This window comes from Phyllostomus hastatus, unplaced genomic scaffold (genome assembly GCF_019186645.2).
Source record: "Phyllostomus hastatus isolate PE091 unplaced genomic scaffold, TTU_PhHast_1.1 phas_contig_86, whole genome shotgun sequence".
Taxonomy (NCBI): Eukaryota; Metazoa; Chordata; class Mammalia; order Chiroptera; family Phyllostomidae; genus Phyllostomus; species Phyllostomus hastatus.
This window is the reverse complement of record NW_025333977.1, coordinates 74,866,778-74,891,566: the sequence shown is the minus strand read 5'-3', so window position 1 is coordinate 74,891,566 and position 24,789 is coordinate 74,866,778. Positions and strand designations below refer to the sequence as shown.

Here is a 24,789-nt window from a genome sequence, read left to right as displayed (position 1 = left end):
AAGTAGTGCTTTTGTTTCTTTTGAAGTTTTCCATATGCTGACAGGGAAAAAAAACAATAGATGGAAAATCAAGAGAAAATGCATAGTTCTAATTTATTTTGGTATCTGGGTAATTTGAGGTTTTAGGTCAGACAGACTAATAATTTTCTTCTTTTGAAGTAGATTTCTGTGCAAGTCTCTTTCACTTTGTAAATCATGGCTGAGACAAGTTCAGAGGCTTGAAGGAGATATTTCTTTAAATATTCACTGAGGAGGAAAGCTATGTCAGAATCACTTCCTGTCACACGATTCCCAGGGGACTTTCTGTACAGCAAGTTTTTCTAGAAAGAATTTTATTCCACCACTAACTTTTGTAGCTGCAGACACTTTGTGGGAATTTCTGAGTGAGAAAGAACATTGCAACACAGACTGGTTAGTCATAGTGGCTGGACTTTAATTCCAACATTATCATGACATATTATGTGAAAACAGTTGATACTGCTTGAAGTTACAGCAGGTTGTTTATTACATATTTCAGTTCTTTTAAAGCAATAAACATTTTCCGTGTTCAAAGTAAGACGACAAAAATAAACAAGGGTTTCTAGAATGTCAGTGTTCCCAAATTGACTGCTTTAGAGTTTCTCCACACGGGAAAAGAATTTACATAATTGCTTAACATGCGCCTGTTATAAGCATGTCTACATCTACATTGACGTTCTGTATCTATACCAAAGCTTACGGCTGCTAAAGTAATGTTGTTATCTTCCCAAACCATGTCAAACTCCTATTCAAATAAATATGTATTGCTAATTAAGTTCTTTTAACTAGATAATCACCACTAAGCAATTAAGAAATATATAATAGCCAAAACACAAAAATGTCCATCAAGGGATGAATAAATAAAACAAATGTGGGATACATGCATAGTAAAATATTACTTAGTAATAAAAAAGAAGGAAATCTTGCCATTTTTAACAACTTGGACAGACCATGAGGACATTACGCTAAGTGAAATACATCAGACAGACAAAGACAAATGCCATTTAGATTCTACATGTAGAATCTAAAACAAACAAATCCATGAACTCAGAGATGGGCAGTTGCCAGAGGATTGGGGCAGAAGTGGATGGTGGGTGAAATACATACGGGTGAAGGGAGTCATAAGACACAAACTTCCAGTTATAAAATGAATAAGTCCTGGAGACATACTGTGCAGCATGGTGATTATAGCTAGTAATAATATATGTGAAAGTTGCTTGGAGGGTAGATCTTAAATTCTCATCTCAAAAAAAAAGTGTGCAACAATGTGTGGTGATGGCTGTGAACTAGACTTATTTTGGTGATTAGTTTGCACTAGATACAAATAGCAAAGCATTATGTTGTACACCTGAAACTCATATACTGTTATATGTCAATTTATCTTAAAATAAATAAATAAATAAATACCCATTTAAAAAATAAAGAATCCACAAATGCTGGATTGGAAAAAATTGGAGTAGAGAACTAATAAAGAAACTACTAGGTACTTGTCTTATTTTCTCAATCCAAGACTCCACTATCAAATGTACGAGGCATAACCAATAAAAGCACATGCGCACATACACACAAAATGCAATATCCATAACATTCATGTTCTCTCTTTTGTTTTTGCTCCAATTACATGTAAACTATTAGATACTATCTTACTTCTGCTTCCATCTTCCTTTTTCCTTCACTTTGGGAAGTCAGAAGTGACTAGCATGATCGCTGCCCTGGTAACGCTCTCATGCACATCTGTACTGAAGAGGCAGGTGTCAAGGGATGAGAGCCACTTACTGCATGGCATTTTCTACTCACATCTCTAAATGTTCTTGTTCTCTTTCTCTGGCTATAATAAAGACTGAATATGATTTTATTTTTAATTTATTATGTTAAGTGATTAGTTTTGCATTCACTGATTTATAACAAGGTTTCCATAGCCCAGCACTTAGCAGAGTTCCTAGTGCTCTATTGAGAATTTATATCAGATGCTCAATATGCACTTGCTGAATATAGATAGATGATGATAGATAGATAGACAGATAGGTAGATAGATAGGTGATAGATAAAGGAGTATTTAACTACCCTTTAAAGTGTACAATTCAATTAACTATGAAAACAAACATGTAACTGCTCCTTCATGCATATTGTACAGGGTGGAATGTTTGCTCATCTCGGGACCAGTTGCAGGACCATGACTAGGCGACACTAGAAACTAAGTGGTCCCTGCCACCAGTATCTCCCGTATTCCCCTGTTTCTCATCATGCTTTGTCTCTGGAACTCTCGATGTCCTTATGATTCAATGTTCTAAAAATCCCTTCTTGGAAAGAGTGAGAATATTTTCAAAATTGTTAAAGCCAAGGTGTTTCTCACTGAGGAGCAACTGCATTAATGTAAACATAAATTTTAAAATGTTGTAGGTGTGTTAAACCATATACAAAAAGAAAGTGTTCTTATTTTTAATGAAAATTCTATGACATTAATACCAAAGCCAAAAAAACCCAAAGCAAAACAGAAAAACAAATGAAAGACATAACACAGCCCCAGCTGGCGTAGCTCAGTGGATTGAGCACGGGCTGTGAACCAAAGTGTCGCAGGTTCAATTCCCAGCCAGGGTACATGCTTGGGTTGCAGGCCATAACCCCCAGCAACCGCACATTGATGTTTCTCTCTCTCTCTCTCTCTCTCTCTCTCTCTCTCTGTCTCACTCCCTTCCCTCTCTAAAAGTGAATAAATAAAAAATCTTAAAAAAAAGAAAGATATAACACAAAAACCTGCCCAAATAGCAACATTTTCAACTGGAAATCAGCAAACAAAATCTAGAAGTAAAATGAAGAATAGTACACAATGATGGCCAGGTACATGTGTGCAGTTCAATATTAAATATATATTAATATACTTCAAAGTATTAAGTTATTTGATAAAATTCTATATTTATGCATTATTTAAAACACTAGAAACCTTCCAAATATGATCGGAAACAAAGTATCATAGATTTTATTACTCTATTTAACTTTGTTTCCTAATTACTAGTGGGTGAAATTAAGCAAATGGAAGAAAAATCAGTTACAAAAATAGGAAAAATGGAGATAAAATTACTTATTTTAGATGATTATTACTTAGAAGGAAAAAAGAATTAGCTGAATAATTATTAATGGTAAAAAAAATTAAGTGGTAGGAGGGAAAATGAATATACAGGATTCAATAGTTGCTGTATATACTGCACTAAACAACCACTAAGTTATATGTTGAAAGAAAAGGTTCATATACAACAGCCATTAAAAAGATAAAATATCTAGTAACAAATTTAGAAAGAAATGAATAAGATACATATGAAGACAATGTTAAAATGCAAGTGAAGAACATATAATACTTTAACATGTAGAAATTGATGCCATGTTCTATGATAGGAAGCTTAGAAAGCATTAAAATGTTAATATCCTCTGAGTTATTTTGCATATGGAATGCCAGTCTTCTTCCAGTCAAGGCCTTCTATATAAAAGGTCTGGAAGGACCCACTTTCCCTAACAAAAATAAAGAGAGAAAAAAATTTAAGGTATATAACTTGATTCTATAGTTCACTTAAATACATATGTAGGAATAACCAATTGAATTATAAAAAGAATAAAACTAAATCATATTATTAAGTAGTTATAATTACAGCAGTGCAGTACTTAGTATACAAATGAACAGACCCATTGAATAAAATAGAAAATACAGAAATAGTTTTCAGTTAGACATGAGACTTTAGTAGATGATAAATGTAGTACTTAATACATGTTGTTAGAAAAAATACATGAGGTAAATTCTAGTTACATTAAAAATTTAATCCCATAAAAGTTGATATATGAAAGTAATGAAATCAATTTTGAGAGATTTTAGACTAAAGGCCTACTATCTTAGTTTAAAACAAAGCCCAGAAATCATTTGAAAAGTAACAAATTTAATTACATACTTAAACTTTTTTTTCTGAAAAGAAAACTCTCAGATAAAATCAGGGTCAAATATAAACAAGAAAAATTATTTGCAATTTATGTTATAGAAAAGATAGCTAAATTCTCAAATATATAACAAGCCCCTAAAAATAAGTAGAACTCTCTCAACAACTCGGTAAAGAGAGCAAAACACAACTAAGGTCCACAGAAGAAAAAGCATAGCTTCTAAGCACAAGAAAGTATCCTCAACCCTACTGATAAGAGAAATGCAAATTAAAAGCTACATAGAGATATCATTTTTCACCTAGGAGATAGGGATAAAAAAGCTTAATAACATTCCTTTATTAAGAACTGGGGGAAAGAAGTTATCTTACATTACTGATGGGAATATAATTTTTATACCTCTATGGAAATAAACTTAGCACAATCTATAAAAATTTAATATGTATAGATACTTTGTGCCAGTAATTCCACTTTAAGAAATTCATCCTACTGATAAACTCATAAAAATGATGGATATAGAGGTAAATTCATTGCAGCAGAGTTTGTAATAACAAAAGATTGACAGTAATCTGAATGTCCTCTAATGGAAAACTGGTTAAATTATAAAGTCTGTATAGCCTTTTTTAAAAAGCTGACACAGAACTATCTGCACTCCTGAGGACTATCTCATACACACACACACACACACACACACACACACACACACGGCAAAGTTCAAGGCAAGGCACTGTGTGTATGTGCATATTTATTTATTTATGTGTACATACGCATATATATCCAAGTGCATATATGTATATATAACTTTAATGCTTATATGCATAAAGTATCCTCTGAGATTTGAGAGAGGTAGATGGCTGACAGACTGAGGTAGGAAGGAGAGCTGTCTTCACTGTATATTCCTTTGCACATTTTGAATTCTTACCAGGTACATATGCTACTTTTTCCAAAAATAAATAAGGATAAAATATGTTATGATAAATAGCAGCAACTGACAAAGGAGTAAAGGAAAACTTCAGTCTTATTAATTAGTCTTCACCAGGAAAGAAAGCTTTGTAACTGTATTCCTTTTTTTCCCCTAATGTTGTAAGCATTTATTTAAAAAATACTACAAAGAAGAGATGTGGATTCAAAAACACAGAGCCATATACAGAAACAAAATTTACTGGACTAAAAAAAAGAGAGAGAGACCATAGATGTTCAAGAAGGGAGGGGAGTGAAAAACTATTTACATGTCATTTACAAAAGGGCAAGTCTAAAGAGGGTAATATCAAGGTATAAATGCAAAATATAATGGCATGTCAAGTAAAGAAAAAGAGGAAATCAGTAGCTCACAGAAACAGGCAGGGAGAAACCTGGGTGGGGTTTCTTTGCTTCATCGGCAAGGCTGCTGGCAGTGTTCTAGCACCTCCTCGGTCTGTGTAGTAACACAGTCCTCTGGGCAGGGTGGGGGGGTGGTAGTGGGCAGGGACAAAGAGGTGATGTGCTATGAGAACAGTATCAAACAATCCGGAGAAATAAAATACAAGTTTATACAAATAGGGTAAAAATAGGACCTGTACGAGGTTACTGACATGAGGAGGCATTGGAAGCAGAAGGTAGTTTTCTCCTGGTTTCTCCAAGGGTAGCTTTTGGATGTGGAGTAAGACCCAGGCAGGTGCCTGCCCACTCTTCAGTAGCTGTTCTAGGTCAAGGTAAAGGAGACCTGGACCCCTGCCCCATGAGCCTGGTCATGGGCAACCTTGTCTTCAAGGCACTTTCTGGGGTTTCATTTCTTCATGATTTTCTTCATCCCTGATGGTGAAGTGTTGCTCAGGGTAATTAAATAAGATGTTTGTCCACAGGGGTGCATCCAACACTGGTTGGGGCTCTGGTGTCCCAGTCCTTTGCCTCCTGTTGGCATGCTGGTGCCCGACGTCTGTTCCAGAGGTTGCTGTGTTGAAAGTGGGGCTTTAAATGCTTCAAGAATTCCAGAACACTGAAGACTGGCTGTGTCAAAGTAAAGACCCCTGCAGTAATCTACTTTGTCTTAGGGATGAACAAGGGAAGGAAACTGGTCAGAAATTAAGACCAAGTGCCTTTTGCAGGGCACCTAGAAAGTCAAATGCAAGGTGACCTGCCTAGGCCCAAGCCCTGGGCCATCTCTGTACTAGCTGTTCACCCAACAACTGAGTTTCCCCGCAACTGCCTCCCTCTGCCCCTGTGTTCTAGACAATGACTCTGCTACCCTTAATTCAAGCTTTCTGCCTAGGATTAGCAGTGCACGTTACAAGAGAACAAGGAACTGGGCTCTGAGGACATGCAGATGACAGGACTTTCTCCCACGCTATCAGCCTCTTCAGTACACCCCCTTCCTGGGACCCAAAGGCTGTTTGGTGTTAGCACCCTGCTTTACCCCCTGCCCCACCCACCCAAGTAAGAGCTGCCTTTCACATGAAGAAATGGCAAGGTCACCAACCTGAGCAGCAGTGGAGGGTGGAGTGCCCTTGGGGCAGAATATCCCAGGATGTTGTTCTGGAAACGTATCTTAAACATAGGAAGCACAAGGAGGATGAGAGTACAGGCTCCCTCACCAGGTGAGTGAAGGTGAGAGTTTGCAAGGCCTGGAGACATAGAACACTTATTCTTGGGGAAAATAAAGAAGGCATAGCCAGAGAAAATCCTCCAAAAATGAAAACAAAGAGGAAAAGTGCTCACCCACCTTCCCAGTTGGCCTGGAGAGTTCAGTCTTGAAGTGCCCTATGGGGAAGAGGCTGGCTTGCCTACTGCAGTCCAATGAGCAGAACTCCAGACAGAACTCAGGACCGAGAGGGCTCGGTGAGCTGGCGTAAGGAGAAGGAAAGTACAGGAGGGCAGTTGGTGCACAATGGTAGTTGGTAGTAGGGCTGTACTCCATGGTGACCCTCAGCTCCTGGGCCTAGGTCCTGCTCACTGGTCCTTTGTCAGCCACCATCCCCTAACTTGGGCACAGTGAACCCCTCACACAGGTCAGGCAGCTCCAGCTGTCCCGACACCTGGCTTTTGCTACTTCTGTACAATGTGACTGATCTCTTTCACAGAACTGAGGTATTTGCTGAAGTCCTGAGTAGCCTCCAGGCCACTCCCTGATGTTGCTGGGCAGATCTGAAGCTCCTGGAGATTCTTCTCCAGTTTATTGATGGTCTTGTGTAAGGTGAATTTGTTAGTCATTTGCTGGATGGAGTGCAGGTAGCTCATGCAGGATGTGTAGAGGTCTTTGCTGGCTCCTAGCACAAAGCTACGGCTTGCCATCCCCTGAGGTCTTGGAGATGGAGAGGCACAGGGCCTTGGTGCTGTCCAGAACCACACCCTTGGTGATGGTTTTATTGGCAATGCACTCGGGAGGTTGGCAGGTATTCCAAAAAGACACATAGGTCGATATGAGAGGGATGAAGGCTGTGAAGGATGGCTGGTCCCCTGGCAGGGCAGAGGATGCTGATAGCAAAGTGGAGGAACTGGGGGCTGGGCTGGTTGTGGGTCACCTCTGACTTGGTGGACAACTGAGCCTTTGGCAAGCCAGGAGCATGGGCTTTTTGACGCCCTCTCCCAGCTGGCTGGGTTTGGCAGCATCACTGTTTACAGCATCCACAACCACAGACATGGGTTTTGCTTTCCCACTGGCGCCTGCATCCCTGGCTGCTTCCTGGCTGGGGCTCTGAGAAGGCTTCCCTGCTTTCCCCACAGAGGCTGGTGGTGGGGGTGGCAGCGGGGTCAACTGTATTTCTGATTAAAGGTAAGTTTCTTGAGATCTGATATAGTCTTTGTTATATAATTTACATAGGGTTTGTTTCTTTTTAATTAAATTTATTGAAGTAACATATATTGGTTAATAAAATTGTATAGGCTTTGGGTGTACAATTCTATAATCCATCATCTGTATGTTGTACTCTGTGTTCACCACCCCAAGTCTTCTTTTATCACCATTTGTCCCCCCTTTACCTTCTTTGACCTCCACCCACCCACCTTTCCCTCTGGTAATCACTATACTGCTTCTGTGCCTATTAGGGTTTTTTTTTTTAAATCCCTTCATATTTTTCACCCACCCTTCTAAGCTCCCTTGCCTCTGACAGCTGTCTTTTCTCTCTCATTATGAGTGTGTTTCTATTTTGTTAGTTTATTTTGTTCATTAGATTCCACATATATGTGGAATCACATGGTACTTTTCATCCTTTGACTGGCTTATTTCACTTAGCATAATATAATACTGCTAGGTCCATCTATGCTGTCACAAAGGGTAAAATTTCCTTCTTTTTAAAGGCCAAGAAGTATTCCATTGTGTAAATGTACCACAGCTTTCTTATCCACTCATCTAATGATGGGCACTTGGGCTGCTTCCAAATCTTGGCCACTGTACACAACACTGCAATGAACATAGGGGTGCATATATTCTTTTGTATTAGTGTTTTGGGTTTCTTCAGATAAATTCCCAGAAGTGGAATCATTGAGTCATAAGGCAGTTCCATTCTTAATTTTTTAAGGAAATTCTATACAGTTTTCCACAGTAGCTGCACCAGTGAAAAACAGTTCCCTTTTCTCCACATCCTCACCAGCACTTGTTGTTTGTTGATTTATTGATGAAGGCCATTCTGACCAGTGTGAGGTGATATCTCATTGTGGTTTTAATTTTCATTTCTCTGATGATTAGTCACATTGAGCATCTTTTCATAGATGTTTAATGGCCATCTCTATGTCCTCTTCGGAGTACTGTCTATTCATGTCCCTTGCCCATCTTTTAATTGTAAATCCTTGGTTATAAGACTTTAGCAAGTCCTCAGTTGATCATTCAGGGAGATTTTTATATAATTTAGTTGAAATTTCAGTTTGATCCTGGGAGGAGCTATGTGTAACATGCACTTACTCTACCACCATCTTGGAACTCTCTGGGGCCATCTTTTACACTTTTCACTTGCTACCATGGCATTGCCTCAGGTTGGAGCCACAGGTAAGTATTTCATAAATACTGGTTGATTCTGCAACATCTGCTGATGAGGACTCTCTTCACAGATTTCTTCCTCATTTTTTTGTGGTTGTTGCTTGTACTAAAGCAGTGTCAAGAGGCCCATGTTTAAGACCATACATTTATTTACATCTCAGGAACTAGAAAGACCTTAAACAAAAGATTCCTCATAATAGGGGGAAACAAAGAAATCTAGCATGACATTGACAAACTGATCATATTTCCTGATGACATTTCAGAAATCAGTTTGTGCCATAAATGGGTTGGAGGAGGATATTAAGTCAGTCAGGAAAACAACATATATCTCTATTTAGCACTGCCCATTCCCTTCCACTGCTTAAACCTGTGGTGTTCACCCCACGACTGCCCAGCCCTCAAAAAGAAACATTTTACTTATTGTAAGTCATTCTTCCAACCCATGTTGCCAAGCCTGCATGTTATTTATATACTTCAGACCTTCCTGGTTATTTAGCTAAGGGAAGAGAATAAACTAACTGAGGAAGGAATGACAAGAATGAACAGATTAGTCTACAATGTCAGCCTACAACTGCTAATACCAGGACTTCACTAAGGCCAACAGCCCCTGTACTGACACTTGAATGTGGACCGACGAGTCTTCAAGTTGTCAGAACACAGAACATGTGCCCAAACCATAAGAGTGTGGTGAGGAAGGCTAAAGAGTGGCCAAGGAAATGGTTCTTAAGTGAACAAATAAACATAAACCAAGAGGAAGCATTTTAGAAAGTACAGTTAAGTCCTAAGCCCTAAAAAATGGCAGAATATACAATTTACTATTACTCAGTCCACAAAGAAACACAATTCTTTGCTTGATTTACAAATAAATTCAGAATTAGTCTCGTGAAAGATGAAAACATGATCTCAAAAGAAATTTAACAAGTTAAAGTAGTCACCATTGTTCAACAGGAAATGTGGTATTTATAATTTTCTGTTTGTCTAACACCAATACCACAGTCATTTTTTGACTATGGCATGACTGATGGAGCTTAATACTTAAATGGCCTGTGAGTTCTCTCAAAGTTAAAATCAGTGTTTCTCTGGTCCTTAAGTCCTCATGCTGAGCTTCAGCTCCACAGCCATGTTTGGAGGTGCTCTGCACAGGGGGCTGGCCCTTCCTGATCTTTGAAATAGAAGGGCTTGGCTGGAAGAAGACTGGCAGCAATTCAGCTTTACCACCTTTTATTTTCTGAGGTAGTGCAGATAAGAGAGCTATCAGCTTGGACACTAGACTGTAGCAGAAGATTCGATTGAAGCAGAGATTACAGTAAATTAAGAATTTGTTATCACTTACAACAGACTGTCCTCCCTGCAGGCAAAGTCACAAGCTGATTGAAGGGTCTTCTTGTTCCAATAATACTGAATATTTATATTTCTGAGGCTAAAAGGACAACTTAAAGACATGTTGATTCACAAACTTTGGAGCTTGCTGGGTGAAATCCAAAACTGATCCCCATCTGCAGAGTACAAGGAGTGTCCAAAGAAAGGCAGGGGACCCCAGATAAGTAGGTAGCAGTTTTAATAAACAAGGGGCTTATATGTGAGGTTTTTATTGGACACCACAAGGTGAGTAGATCTTTGTATCCACCTGCCAGAATCTTAAAAGTTTACATAGAGACCTTACCTGGGTTTGGTCCTATATTCTGTCCAGATGTTCTCAACAACAGATTGCTCTCTTGAGCCTGTAGGGTATAGGGGAAATGTAGCTTCCATTCAATGCCACATTCTTTTACCCATTCTTGCATATCATAACAATTGAAATGTCACTCCTGATCACTGCCATCTGAGGAGGGTATTCCTACATGGTACTCAGTTTCTCTAATCCTCTAATGGCAGCAGCCTGATTTTGTATGGTGAGAGGAAAACCTCAGGTTAGGAGAGACACAGCGTCAATACCAATCAAATCATATTTATAATCCTCACATGGAGGGAGGGGACCAGTATAATTTGTAAGTCCCTCATGGGTTGGGAATGCCCCCAGACTCCTTTGCCAGTTGCCTTGGAGTGGTTTAGAATACCCAGGACATGCTTGTAACTGCATTAACCATGTCACTGTATTTCAACGACAATCTGGCATCCTTAGCAATATGTCATTCCATCTGCTTGCTGGCGGCTGCTCTTTCCATGTACCCAATCTGCTGCATCTACTGAAGGGTCAGTTTCTACGGTTTGTACCTAAGCTAGGGAACCAGCTTTCTGATTGCCAGGGTGGGAAGGAGGTGTCAATGCCTTATGAGCTGGGTCATGGAAGACTGTGAGGACTGCCTCAGACTCTTGCAGGAGACCCCAAATACCTTCTCACATGCCCTGACACCTCAAGGGTTTATTTACAGTTACTCACCCTTCAGTCCAAGCCATAGACTTACTCTCTTTAGAACAGCCCAAATGTCAGTACAAAGTGTTAAAGGCCAGGGCTCATGAGCAATCTGTCATTAGTCAAAAGGCTCTGAACTACGCTCTGTGGCTGCTGTCCACATGGGTGGTTCGCCCCAACCAGACTCATCAGTATACCAGGTATCAGTGGGAATTTCCCCTACTCCTCTAAAGGCCACAGGGGCTACTACTGTCCCAAAATAGGGAGAGGTGTGTTTGTAGGATCTATATCATCTATAGGGCCTAGGAGCATGAATATTTCTAGAAAGAGTGAGCTGGCAGACAGGGTGCTCCTCTGCTGCAAATTGGCATATCAGTTAGTCAAAGTGGGACTTAGAGCCATGGCAGAGGTAGGTCAATAGGATATATTCTCAACCTTCCCCTTCATAGGACAGGAAGTTCTTACCATGATATGCTGTTCCTTCGTGAGAGACTCTGCTTGGAGGAGCACTGTGTACACTCCTGGGAGATGTTGCTTTGTGGAGTATATCTATTTTAGGCCCTTTCAAGAGCAGGGACCAGAATCCTAGGGGCACTCTCCTCTTCTGTCATCTCTGCCATTGTGCCCAGCCCATACCTCCTGGAGTCACAGAAACATCCAATTCAAATGGCATCCCTGCTTGGGAGATGCCCAGAGCTTAATGTGCTTCAGTATATTTTTGCCTTCTCAAAGGAAGCTTGCTACTCTGATCTCAGTCCCATATGCCCTTTCTTTACCAGGTGCTATAAGGAATGGAGGCATTGTGCCAGGTGGGGAATCAGGTCCTCCCAAACCCCCAAATCTCTACAAACATTTGCACCAATTTCATGACCTTATGGATTGAATACGCTTGTACGTTTTCAGTCATGGCTTTTGGAACAATTCATGTCTTACCTGACCAAATGGCATCCAAAAACTTTACATCAGTGCTTGGGCCTTGAATTTTCTGTGGATCTACCATCCATCCTCTCTCTCCCTTGCAAATGTTACAGAAAAGTCTGAGGAGTATCCTGCAGAAGAAGCAAATCTTTACATGTAAACATTATATTATCAATACAACAGACCCATTTTACTGATTGGGGGAAAAAGAAGAGACATATCTCAGGTTACCATCCTGTGACATATTGGGGAGCTGTACACACAACCTTGGGGAAACACTTAAAAAATCTATTGTTGCCCCTCCCGTGTGAAGGCAAACTGACTTTGTAACTCAGGGGTCAGGGATATACTAAAAAAGAGCATTTGCTGAGTCTAGTACAGCAAGATATGCTCCTAAGACCATGGCCAAAGTATATAAGATGGTGGCAATGTCGGGCACAGTCACATAGATGGGGACACTATTTTGTTCAGTTCCCAGTAGTCCATGGTCATCCACCATGAGCCATCAGGCTTTTTTACTGGTCATATGTGTTGAAGAACTTAATAATGAATTGAATTTTATTAGATAGATGAATAAAAGGTAATTCTTTGAAAGTAATAAATTTCTTTTCCTCCTTTAGTAATGTAAAAAGAGTCAAGAAGTAACATTACTAAGACAGGTTTAACCAACTGAAAATCATTAAAAGCTTGACTGAACTTGGACCTGATTTAAAGGTCCATCTTTTTTACAGATGAGGTAACTCAGTCAGTGACTTGTCCAAAGGCACACAACAATAATTGGCAAAATCGGAATGAGGACCCAGATCTCCAGACCAATAGTCAGGCATTTATTCCAACACAATTTGTCTTTCTTCTTTTTGAAAATATTAGAAGATAATATGGAAGCATTTGTGGCATGGCTATAGAGGGAATTCAGCAGCAGGCTTTGGCAAACATCTGGTAAACATAAGTGTGTCAGCTATCTACTTTTGTAAAAGTCTTACCATCAAATGGCCTCTAAACTAGGTGCTCTTTCTTTGCTGGAGCAATTAGTTCCATTGGTTAGAAAGAAAGATGTTGTATTCTACGTGGATATCTGGTCCCTGAAATAATGAGAAAACTTTTGGTGGACTCTCTTTGAAGAATTATGGCATCATGACACCTGTTAGGTGTAGAATTCTTATTTCCTTATTTTATTCTCCACAGTGCTGCCTTCTTATTATTGTTGGCATCTAACTGACATACTGGGTAAATTTGTTTGACTCACTACCTCTAAGTTGGTTAAAATAAACTAAGAAGAGCTCATTGGAGAAATGTCTGATTTTAGCAGTGGGGGATTAGATATACAAGATAATCCTGTTGGAGCATTTTATAATGAAAGAAAGAAAGAAAGAAAGAAAGAAAGAAAGAAAGAAAGAAAGAAAGAAAGAAAGAAAGAAAGAAAGAAAGAAAGAAAGAAAGAAAGAAAGAAAGAAAGAAAGAGGGAGGGAGGGAGGGAGGGAGGGAGGGAGGGAGGAGGAAGGAAGGAAGGAAGGAAGGAAGGAAGGAAGGAAGGAAAGGAGGGAGGGAGGGAGGGAGGAAGGAAGGAAAAGGAAAGAAAAGAAAGCCCATTAACTAACCTACATTGATGAAGTTACCTAAAAGGGACATAACTGCCAGCTAAAATTGTTTACAATGGCTAAAACCAGAACCATTTCTGCAACAAAATTAATATAGTAGTATTGAATTAAGACCCAAAATATAAAATAAGTATTTCTCCTCCATACTGATAGAAATACATGATTCAATAAATGAATAAATGGTGAAGAAGAGACAAATCTTATTCAGAAGAATTCTAATACATTTTATATAGTCCACTCTAATAAGGGAAAATCATACCCACTCTTTAAATGTGGACTGCATATACTCAATTCCTTTTAAAAAGTAAAGTATGGAAAGGTAGGAAATGAATAACCACAGTGGAGAAACCTGCCAAACACCACCTAAACCAGGTGATCAGGATCAATATCAACAGTGATTCCATGTTGATAGTATATACCTTTGATATGATGTGGTGAAAATGGTACTTCACTTTTGTGACTTTTCTCCCAAAAACTCATAACCACAGCCTAACCAGGAGAAAAACATCAGACAAATCTCAGTAGAAGGACATACTAAAAATGTTGGTCAGTACTCTTGACAACTGTCGAAGACATCAAAATCAAGGGAATTCAAAATCTCTCCAGCCAAGAGCAGCCTAAGAAGTCACAGCAACTAAATGCAATGTTGTGCCCTGGGTGAGATTCTGAAAGTAAAAAAGAGTATAAAAATTCTGAAAGTATAAAGTAGTACTTTATATATACATACACAGTGTTAGTTAACCATAATATATTAATATCAGTTTATTAATTATAATAAATGTACTATAATAATGTCAGTTGTTAATAATAGGGAAAACTGGGTAATATGTGGGAATATATAGGAGCCCACTGTACTATCTTCCTGATTATTCTGTAAATCTAAAAGTGTTCTAAAAATATTTCAGAAAAAGCAAATACAGTCTTTGTTTACATTGAATGTAGACATGCTTGTTTACCCTGTTTCTCAAGATTTCTCATTTCTGTTGGTCATTAATATTTAACCATAGTGTTTTTGCCTGCAAGTATTTGAAAATCTAACATCTGAAAGGGGAGGTGACCCACTTCTGCTTTAGATGGACACTATTAGGACCATGTGAAAATGAAAAGCAAGGCAAATACCAGCTCCCTAATATGGAATCCTTTTCTAATTCCAGCAATGGAAAATGCAGATTCATGGGGCAGTAAACTTTCAGTTAATTCAACCAGAGACTGACTGATAGTGTCTATCAAATATTCTTTAGTGAAGATTTCTTCTTTGGGTGCAGTTAGATTAAAAAAACCTCAAGGATTCTTCCAACTCTGTTCTAAATGTATGTGGAAAGTTGCCCAATTCTCTATTTAGTTAAGGTTTACACAATTTATTCCAGTGTGAATCTGGACTCACAACCAAGACTTTAAGCAGAATATGTCTGCCTATTGACCACAATTCTAAGTTTAGCTAATTGCTCAAAACCTACCAGCTGTTCTAGTAATTCAATGAAGGAAAAATAAATTAGCCTAGTAAGCTATGCCCTTTTTGAGCCATGCCATTTGGTACATCCCCTCCTTAAAGTTTCAAATAGTCAAAAGATCCAATTCACTGCTTTAGCAGTGCTATGACTACCTTATGACACCAGGCCTAGAGTTGCACTTCTAAATGCCACAATCCCACAGCTTGGCCCAACCACTCTACAGTTAGGATTTCAGTGATGGCTAGCGAAGTGAGAGACTTTGCAAATGAGAGAGAGTGTGGTTAGATGGGTGGGTGAGTGGATGTGTGGAAAGAGAGTTTTATATTTCAATCTCATTTTATGAGCACAGCTCCCCCTTTTAATGATAGGAGCTGGAAAATTCTTTTGAGGACAGGGTAAACCAATCCTTTTTTGCTGTCACAGGTTCTTTGAAAAAGGGAATTCCTAAATCTGAGACATTTTCCAGAAATAATCTCAATACTAAAAATCCCTTGTTGTTTCTCATACCACGCCCCCCAAAAAAATTTAAAAAAAGAGAAAAGAAAATGTCTTCTTGATCTAACCAGTGTTTACCATGCCTTTTTAGTTTATGTGCACCTAGAAAATAAAGGTGCTAGAAAACAAAAGCATGGGCCTGTATTCCAGCTATTTTCACAAACACAAGTGTTGGAAGATCAGTATCTCAGTCTCTGTGTTGGGAAGATTATTTCTTTAGCAAATGATCCAATATAACTTTGTTCATTTGTTTGTTTGTTTGTTTTATATTTCTTTTTTTCTTGTTTATTCTGTTAGATGTCCAAATTTTTCCCCTTTGTCCTCCTCTGCCCAGACCACCCCTCACTCCCACAGTCAATCCTCACACCGTTGTCCATGTTTATGGGTCATTCATACATGTTCTTTGACTAATCCCTTCCCCTTCTTTCCACTATTCCACCTACCTCCCCTACCCTGGTAGATGTCAGTCTGTTCCATGTTTCCATGTCTCTGGTTTTGTTTTACTCATTAGTTTATCTTGTTCATTAGATTCCTTTATAAGCGAGATATGTAATTGTCTTTCACTGACTGGCTTGTTTTACTTACCATAACAGTCTCCAGTTCCAACTGGAGATTATGCTGTTGCAAAAGGCAGGAATTCCTTCTTCTTTCTTTCTGCTGCAGAGTATTCCATTGTGTAAGTATAACACAGTTTTTTAATCCATTCAGCTCTGATGGGCACTTAGGCTATTTCCAATAGTTGGCTATAGTGAATAGCACTGCTATGAACATAAGGGTACCTAAATTCTTTTGAGTTCGTATTGCAGGATTCTGAGGTTATAATACCAGCAATGGAATCACTGGGTCAAAAGGCAGTTCCATTTTTAGTTTTTTGAGGAAATTCCATACTGTTTTCCACAGTGGCTGCACCAGTCTGCATTCCACCAACAATGCACTAGTGTTCCTTTTTATGCACATCCTCGCCAGCACTTGTTGTGTTTTAATTTATTAATGATAATCATTCTGACAGCTGTGAGGTGATATCTCATTGTGGTTTTAATTTGCATCTCTCTGATGGCTATTGATGTTGAGCATTTTTTTCATATGCCTATAGGTTATCTGTATGTCCTCTTTGAAGAAGTGTCTGTTCAGGTCCATTGCCCATTTTTTAATTGGATTGTTTGTCTTACTGGTGTTGATTTGTGTGAGTTCTTTATATATTTTGGAGATCAGACCCTTGTCCAATGTATCAGTGGCAAATATGTTCTCCCATATGGTTTGTTCCTTTTTCATTTTGCTGATATTTGCTTTAGCTGTGCAGAAGATTTTTAATTTGATGTAATCCAATTTGTTTATTCTTTTCCTTATTTAACCTTCCCTATGAGAAATATCAGCCAAAATATTGCTACTTAGGATATTTGAAAGTTTACTGTTTTGTTTTCTATGAGGACTTTTATAGTATCACAACTTATATTTAAATGTTTTATCCATTTTGAGTTTATTCTGGTGTATGGTGTAAGTTGGTGGTCTACTTTCATTCTTTTGCATGTACCAGTCCAGTTTTCCCAACACTGTTTACTGAAGAATATAACATTTTTTTAAATCCTCACCCAAGGATATGATTATTGATTTTTTTAACAGAGAGAGAAAGGGAGGGAGGGATGGAGAGAGAGAGGAAGAGAGAGAGAAATATCCATCTGTTGCCTGCTGTACATACCCCAACTAGAAATCAAACCCACAACCTAGATATGTACCCTGACTGGGGATCAAACCCAAAACTTTTTGGTGCTCAGTTTCAAATAGTCAAAAGATCCAATTACATAAGCTTGAACCTTATGAAATGGACATTTGCAGATCATACATAGTTAAATAAAGGGAAATTCTTATGGCCCATCATAGTATAAAATATGGAGTCTTTAGAAAAACACAGAGAAAAAGTTAAAAAGCATAATCTAATCCTTATGCCTAAGGTATCAGATATTAAATATTAATGTATAAACATCAATATGTTGAATTTTTGTTTACATTATTTTTTACATAATTTAAATCACATCATGGTACATATTTTTGCAACTTGATTTTTTCCCTTAATATTTAATGAGTATTTTCCCACATCATTAAGTATTCTACAGCATAATTTTCAGTGATTCCTGGCATGCCTTCATATGGGTAAACAAATTAATTTTCTAGGGTCAAATATTTAATTGACCCAGTACTTTGCTATTATAACATGTGCTGCTATATATATAGTTATAAGAGGGAATTTTTGCATGAGTCCCAGTCGTACCCCAGACAGTGCTGGGTCAAAGCATGTGCACATTTTCAGACTTTTGATACCTTGCCAAATCATCTCCCAGAAGGCTGAGTCCACCATGAGCATGTAAACATATATCTTCTCATTAACATTTCATATTATCATTGTTTTAAATGTCAACTACCCATTTATTTCTTATCTGAATTTCTCAGGGGAATTTCAAGGTCCTTAAAGTCCTATTATATTTAGCATTTATAGTAAAATTTCTATTAGAATATTAGGTATTAAAAACAACTCAGTAGCCTGCTTTATGTCATTTTCTTCCTTTTAGACATCCAGCCCATTGCAGAGATAGATTGCTGTAGATGGCAAGCACAGAGTCAAATGCCACAGACAATAACTTAAGTCTTTATCCTAAAAGTAGCTTTGAAATTATGCATCTCTAACCCCTAATGTGATATCTCCTTCACTTCTAATATGAAACAGAGCAGAGGTGTTACCAAGTGAGTGGTAGTCCATCAATTATTAGAAGCAAATTCATTGCTTCCACTAGCTGCTGCCATGTTAGATCGGGGCTTGCTCAGTCAGCACAGATGCTGGGAGATTCAGGGCTTCTAATCAGAAGGGGCAGTAGGTAAAAATAGATAAGGAAATGACCTGCCTAAATGTTGAAGAACTAGGCAATGCCTAAAGAAAAGAAATCTTGTTCACCTAAAACATTTGAAGAGTTGTGTTTTTTCCTACACCAGGAGTCTGCACTTGACTAATATGTAAAACAGATGGCAGAAGTCTTCAACTCAACAAGAGGATAAATGTTTTTAATTATTAAAGCTGTCCAAAAATAAAAAAAGGCTGATTCATGAAATAATGGTTTTTCCAGAATGCCCAGGGAAATTGATCAGCTACTTTTAAGTAGTCACATTACACATACACTATTAGTACTAGTCATAGGTCATTAAAATTTGTTTTACACATTTGCTTGTACTACAAAACCATTAACTATTTGTTGCTAACTTATATTCAGTAATATTATAGCAAATGAGTAATAAGATTTCAAAAATTCTGAGTTGTCCTCTTAACTCCAAAATACTCTTACCCAATTAGAAGTGGATTCCTTTGATTTGAGAGTAAAATAGCTATGGACAGTAATAGATGAAGTTTCATTTATAATCCAGAGTGAATGAGTTATGAAATCCTTTCCCAGGAGAAGAGGGTGAAGTAAAAGAAATGGGTGACTTGGGGCAAAAAACACAGGAAAAGATAAAAGAAGAAAAAATAATAAGTTGAATTATTGAGGGCTAAAGACAAACTATGCTGACTATATATTTGTTGCTTTTGTTTTTATTATTGTTGCTGCTTTTTTAAGGGTCCCTTTTGGATATAACTGACTTCCTGTGTGATTTAAAACTCATCTTTATTTTTAAAAATCCTGCCTTAGGGCACTGATACTATGTGGAGAAGTAAGTTCATTGTCCTAGAGTCAATAAGGTATGAAAGATCATTCGTACCTTAAATTTTGGCTCTGCCAAAATTTCCCACTTGTAGAAAGTTCAAATGAAACCTTTTTTCCTAAAGTAGTAGAAGTGATGCAGGAGATAGCATAGGACTGTGCTGCTATTGTTAGCCAAGGGCTAGTGTCCTGGTTGCCAGGCAACACCTTTTACCATTTAGGTAGAATAAATAGTAAACCAAGGCAGGGAAAAGGAGGGAGAAAGGTCTCACCCTGGCTCAGCAGTCTTGACCTGTTTCAATTAGGCTGCCAGGCATTCTGAACAACAAGCAAAACTATGAGAAGGCAGGAAGGGGAAAGCCCTTGAAAGTCTGTGTGTATCATCTCCTCTAGCTGGGAAAGGGAAACCCTTGAGACTGTGTATTCATCCCAAGGCCTCAAAGAGGGTCTAGGAGGTGTCTACAGTGCCCAAAGAAAAAGCCCATAAAACAACTTTGGTCAACTGCCTGCCTCTCATCACATATACCAAATGAATAAACAGAGACCAGAGCAAGATAAGGGTTTGGGCTAACAGACCTCCACACATACCTACGTTTGGGTAGTCACGTCTCCCCAGGGGAAAGCTGGCATCAGCTTTACTCATTATTCAAAAGGTAACTCCCTCACTCCCATCCTGCCAACTATATCAGAACAAAGAACTTGCTCAATTTTGGCCACCCAGCCTCTGGCCACCCAAGCTCTGGCCCCTGGGCTCTGGCCACCCTGCTCTTGCCACTCTTGCTCTTGCTTTCCCATTAGAACTTAGCACTAATAAACTTTGCCTGCATGCTAATAGGCTTGCTGATGTGTAATTCTTTACTTCATCAGCAAGAAGAACCAGGCTTCTGCCATAAACAGAGGTAAGAGTGAGGGGGAGGAAGCAATGAAACACATCTCAGCATCTGGCTGAGATCCAGATGCTCCTGGCACTGAGTTGGTGACCTTCTTTAAAACCAAGTATTTAGTTAGGTTCGTCCATGGAGCTTAATACAGTGGCATCCACTATTTCAGTCGAGACTAAATCTCATGCATTTATTCAATCATCACTAAATATATCATGAAGTGCCTAAGTATGTGCCAGACCCTAAAGTGGGCTTTGGGGACACATAGTGAACCAAATGGAAAGATTTCCTGACTTCATAGAGTTTACACTAGGGTGGAATCTCCTTTGGTAAAACAGCATTAAACAAATGAATATAATTGTGTCGACATAAAAAGAGGTTTTTAGTTTAATCCTAAAGCAATTCCAATTTAATAAATCTAATAAAGTCCTAATTAGCAATGCAACTGCCATTCTGCTCCAGAATTATTAAGTTTTGAGATTTGTGAGAGAAAGACACTTCTAGTAAAACTCCCTCCTCCCCTCAAATAAGGATGCCAGCATCCAAGTGGGAAAATGTGAACTGTGGGTAAATTTAGCCAAAATTAGCATCTTGCAGTATGTAAAATATTTTAGCCAAGCAAATTGCACAACACAAATGCAACTATTTTGCCTTGCGCCCTTTCCTAAGAACCTCTCCAACATTCATGCTGTTAACATTGTCAGTAGTGCACTTTGCTGTATGAGATTAAAGGTTGGCTGCAAATAATTTCCATTGAATAACTCTAATTAGCCACTAAAAGTTGGCATATTTCCTACTATCTGAAATTAGATCAGAGAGTTGAGTTGAGATGAAAAAGCCCTATTAGCTCTCTAGGCTTCTAATTCCTTTTTGCTGGGGGAAATTACTATTTTGAACTTTATCCGCTACTATCTGAAGTCTACAGTCAGCGGTAATAAAAAGATATGTGGAAGTCTGGAATTTCTGTTTGCTTGTACTCCACTATTGGGACTTCCTCAAATACACTCCTAAGAGCAATAGCCCTGGGAAATATTTTAGTGGATCTGTAAGAATAAAAGAAAGAAACTGTTTCTAAAATAATACACTGTTTCTAAAAGATGTTAAAACACATCTTTTTAAAGGCTGGCTTTCTAAATGCCTTGTAGTTATCTATATATACATGATCCCCTTTAGCAAATAAAAGCCTTTTTAATATAATGCTATTAGTCAACAGAGTGTGGAATTTTCTTGAACCCAGTTCTGCATGTTTTTTATTAGAAGTTTATCTCCTAGTGTGTTTCTAACAGTCAGTCAGAGAAATAGCACTTACCCTGCTATTAGGTGAATGGGAACCGCTGCTTGACAGCACCTAGTGCCATTTCACAGCAGCCCAAACCCAAGACTTCTCAAGGCAGCATGTACACCTTCAGTCTTGCATTATGAATAAGCACCTGAAGCTGATGCTCTTGTTTTGGAATCCTGTCTGCTGTCATCAGCTGCTGTGTGGCTGATGTGCTGAGAGTTAACACACCAGATTCTGGTGCAGCCATGTACACTTCTGAAGGTCTTTTTATTTTTTTGGACGTGATTAATCATTTTGCATCACTGACCCCAGTGGCACAATCAGGAAGATAAACCAAAGGGGATAGGGCCCGGAAAGTTAGTGCAAGAGATTTGAATTGAGAATACAATCATTGGAAAAATACAGTGGCTATTTTAACTACTGTATTTGTATTTTGCATTTGTATTTTGCTAAAAGTTAAATTTTCCCTCTACTAAACTACTTTCAATAATCAATCAGGAGCTTCCCATCTCTTTCTTGGAAAATGTCTGATAAATCTTTTTAGAGGGACCATAACTTTAAAAGTATACACCCCAGTGCTGGTGTCCAGCTACCATGAGCTGGCTTTCTAAATTAAATAAAGAAGTGATATAGTTTTTACAATTAACTTACCATGAAATTTTCTTTAAAATATGAAACCTAAAGAATTCACTTTATAAATAGTGGAAATTCTTGTTTTAATTATTTAACAAAGTATTAATTATAACAATGATACAACTAATTGACTCATTTGCTTTTACATTTTTTGTGTGTGTAAACCAGACTTTTTATAAGGATTAGTGAATATTTGAATGAGAATGTTGCTGTTTTCTACATGCCTTTACTCTAAATACCTTAAGCATTTTTACAAAATATATTCATCTAAAAAAGTTGACATTTTATTCCTATTAGGGGACAAAATTAAGATAACAAATTAAGTGAAGGTAATGCTACTTTATAACTTAGTGATACAGACTGATTCTATTTACTTTCTAAATAAAAATATTAATGAACAGAATGAATATTTCAAAACTGTCAGCACAAATTGAAATGCAAAATTGAGTGTCAAGTCTATCATATATCCTATTTTTGTTCCAGACATGGCAAGAGGGTTTCTTCATTAAAAGGTAAAATAATAAATAAAATTAAAAATTATATATATATACACATATGTAATGTTTTAAGATAAATTTTCTAACAAATATATATGGCAGACATCCTAATAGATACCTTAAAAGTCTTTAAGAACAATTAAACAATTTTGATTATAACCCAGTGGAAGGGTGTTTCAGCCAGAGAGTCCGGGTTCTCCAGGTAAACAACCAGTATATATATATAATACTGGTATTATATATATATACTGGTTCTGTTTTTATATATATACTCTCCAGAAAATGTCCAGCCATTATTATCATGATAACAATTTGCATGACATTAATGTAACTTGGCAGCCAAGGAGAGTGGACTGGAATGTGCACACATGAACAATGATGAATTCACTGTACTAGTCAGTGGGGGCGGTAAATGTCATTGAGTGAGTGTGTATACTTTGTGGCTCTGGCATTCAAAATGACTGAGTGAGTAGAGCAACAAATCTGCATCAGATTTTACGTTTAGCTTGAACATTCCTCCATAGAAACTATTCAAATGATTCAGAAGGCGACATCTATGGGCAACTGGTGAAGATTAGTTCTTCACCACACCATAAATAATTGAGATAAACTGGTTGTAAAAACCTGTATGCAAAGGAATTTACTTTCAGATAAAAGTGTAAGTGTTAATCTCAACAAAATTTGGTATATTACCTTCTCCAGAAAAAGCTATAGTTGTGGTGTCTGTAATTGGTCTATGGTATGTCTCCATAACACTCTATAATTGTCTGTGTATCTGTCTCCCTAACTGTAGTGTGAGACCCTGGCGTGAAGGGCTCTGTCTTATTCAGGATCCCTGAGTCTAGAAGACAATGGCTGGCATAAAACTAGTGCTGGTAATAATGTTTTAGGTGAATAAAGCATGAATAGGTGACAGAGATAAAACTAGTCAAAGGTGGAAAATGACATGAGTTTGTAAGCAGTAGAGCTATTAATATGTCTTAATAAATAGTAGATATTAAATATATTAATAAATTATGAAAAAATACATTATGTTGAAATGTTATGTATGCAATAAAGAGCATACTTCCTTTGAGGCATTTATTGACAGTTTTAAAGAGTAAGCCATGATATGGGTATAGCCTGGAGAAGAAGAAGAAAAGTACAAGGAGATTTGTAGTTTTCAGGAGATTTCAGGAAAAACACATCTTTTGCAAACTGATTGGAAAGGTGCCCTTTGTCTGCGGAAAAGGAGGTGCTGGTCTCTTCCAGAATACGTGCTGCATTTGTTGCTCCCTACAACTTTAAAACAGGAGATTTTATGAGAATACATAATTGTATCAGCACTATAATTTGGGGGAGTTATTTAATCCTTTTCCCTAAAACTAAAATAATAAGGAACATTACTTTAGATCTGTATATTAGGCTTTGAATTGACATTTGTGGCTCAATAGTGTTTGTTGTTAGGGTGACTTCCTTTGAAGTGAGCACAATGTTTTCTTCTGGCATGTAAAATGACATCCCTTTTTGTAACTTCTTGAAAAAAAAATTCCCATAATTGGCCAGTTACTAGTCCATCACTCAGGAGTCCCTGATGTCATTTCACATGCTTTTCATTGTGCTGTGCTAACACATCAGATCAGCTCATCATAAAACATAGGCCTGGGGAACACACAGAAAGCCAATAGGTATTGATCTTTCAGTATGAGAGTAATTTGTATTAATCCTGGAAAGATGAAAAGAATGTGTTCAACTGATACAAACTCCAAAGAGAAGCCAAGGATTCTTTGGGGTTTCTAGAGTTGAAAAAATATTATTTCCAGTAGACATGAAAAAATGAAAAACAAACAAAAATTCCCTTTGTCATTTGAATTTATAAAAAAATATTATCTTGCATTAAATTTACTTTTGGCTTCACATGTGCTTTATGGTCTATACAGGGTAAGCAAACTATGGCTCATTGGCCAAATCCAGCCTGCCTTCTGTTTTTATAAATAACGTTTTATTGAAACACATCTGCACTCATTCATTTGTGTGTTCTGTGCATGGCTGTTTTTGTGCTACAATGGTAGAGTTAAGTGGTGACACAGACCAAGTGAGATGCAAAGCCCAAAATATTGGGATCTAGACCTCTT

The 24,789-nt window shown here is 37.8% G+C and overlaps 1 pseudogene; it reads right to left on the bottom strand.

The window, feature by feature from the left end:
• Window positions 1-6,957: 6,957 nt before the first annotated feature.
• The window catches only part of LOC123827422, a 31,018-nt pseudogene continuing 13,186 nt past the window's right edge, over window positions 6,958-24,789 (bottom strand).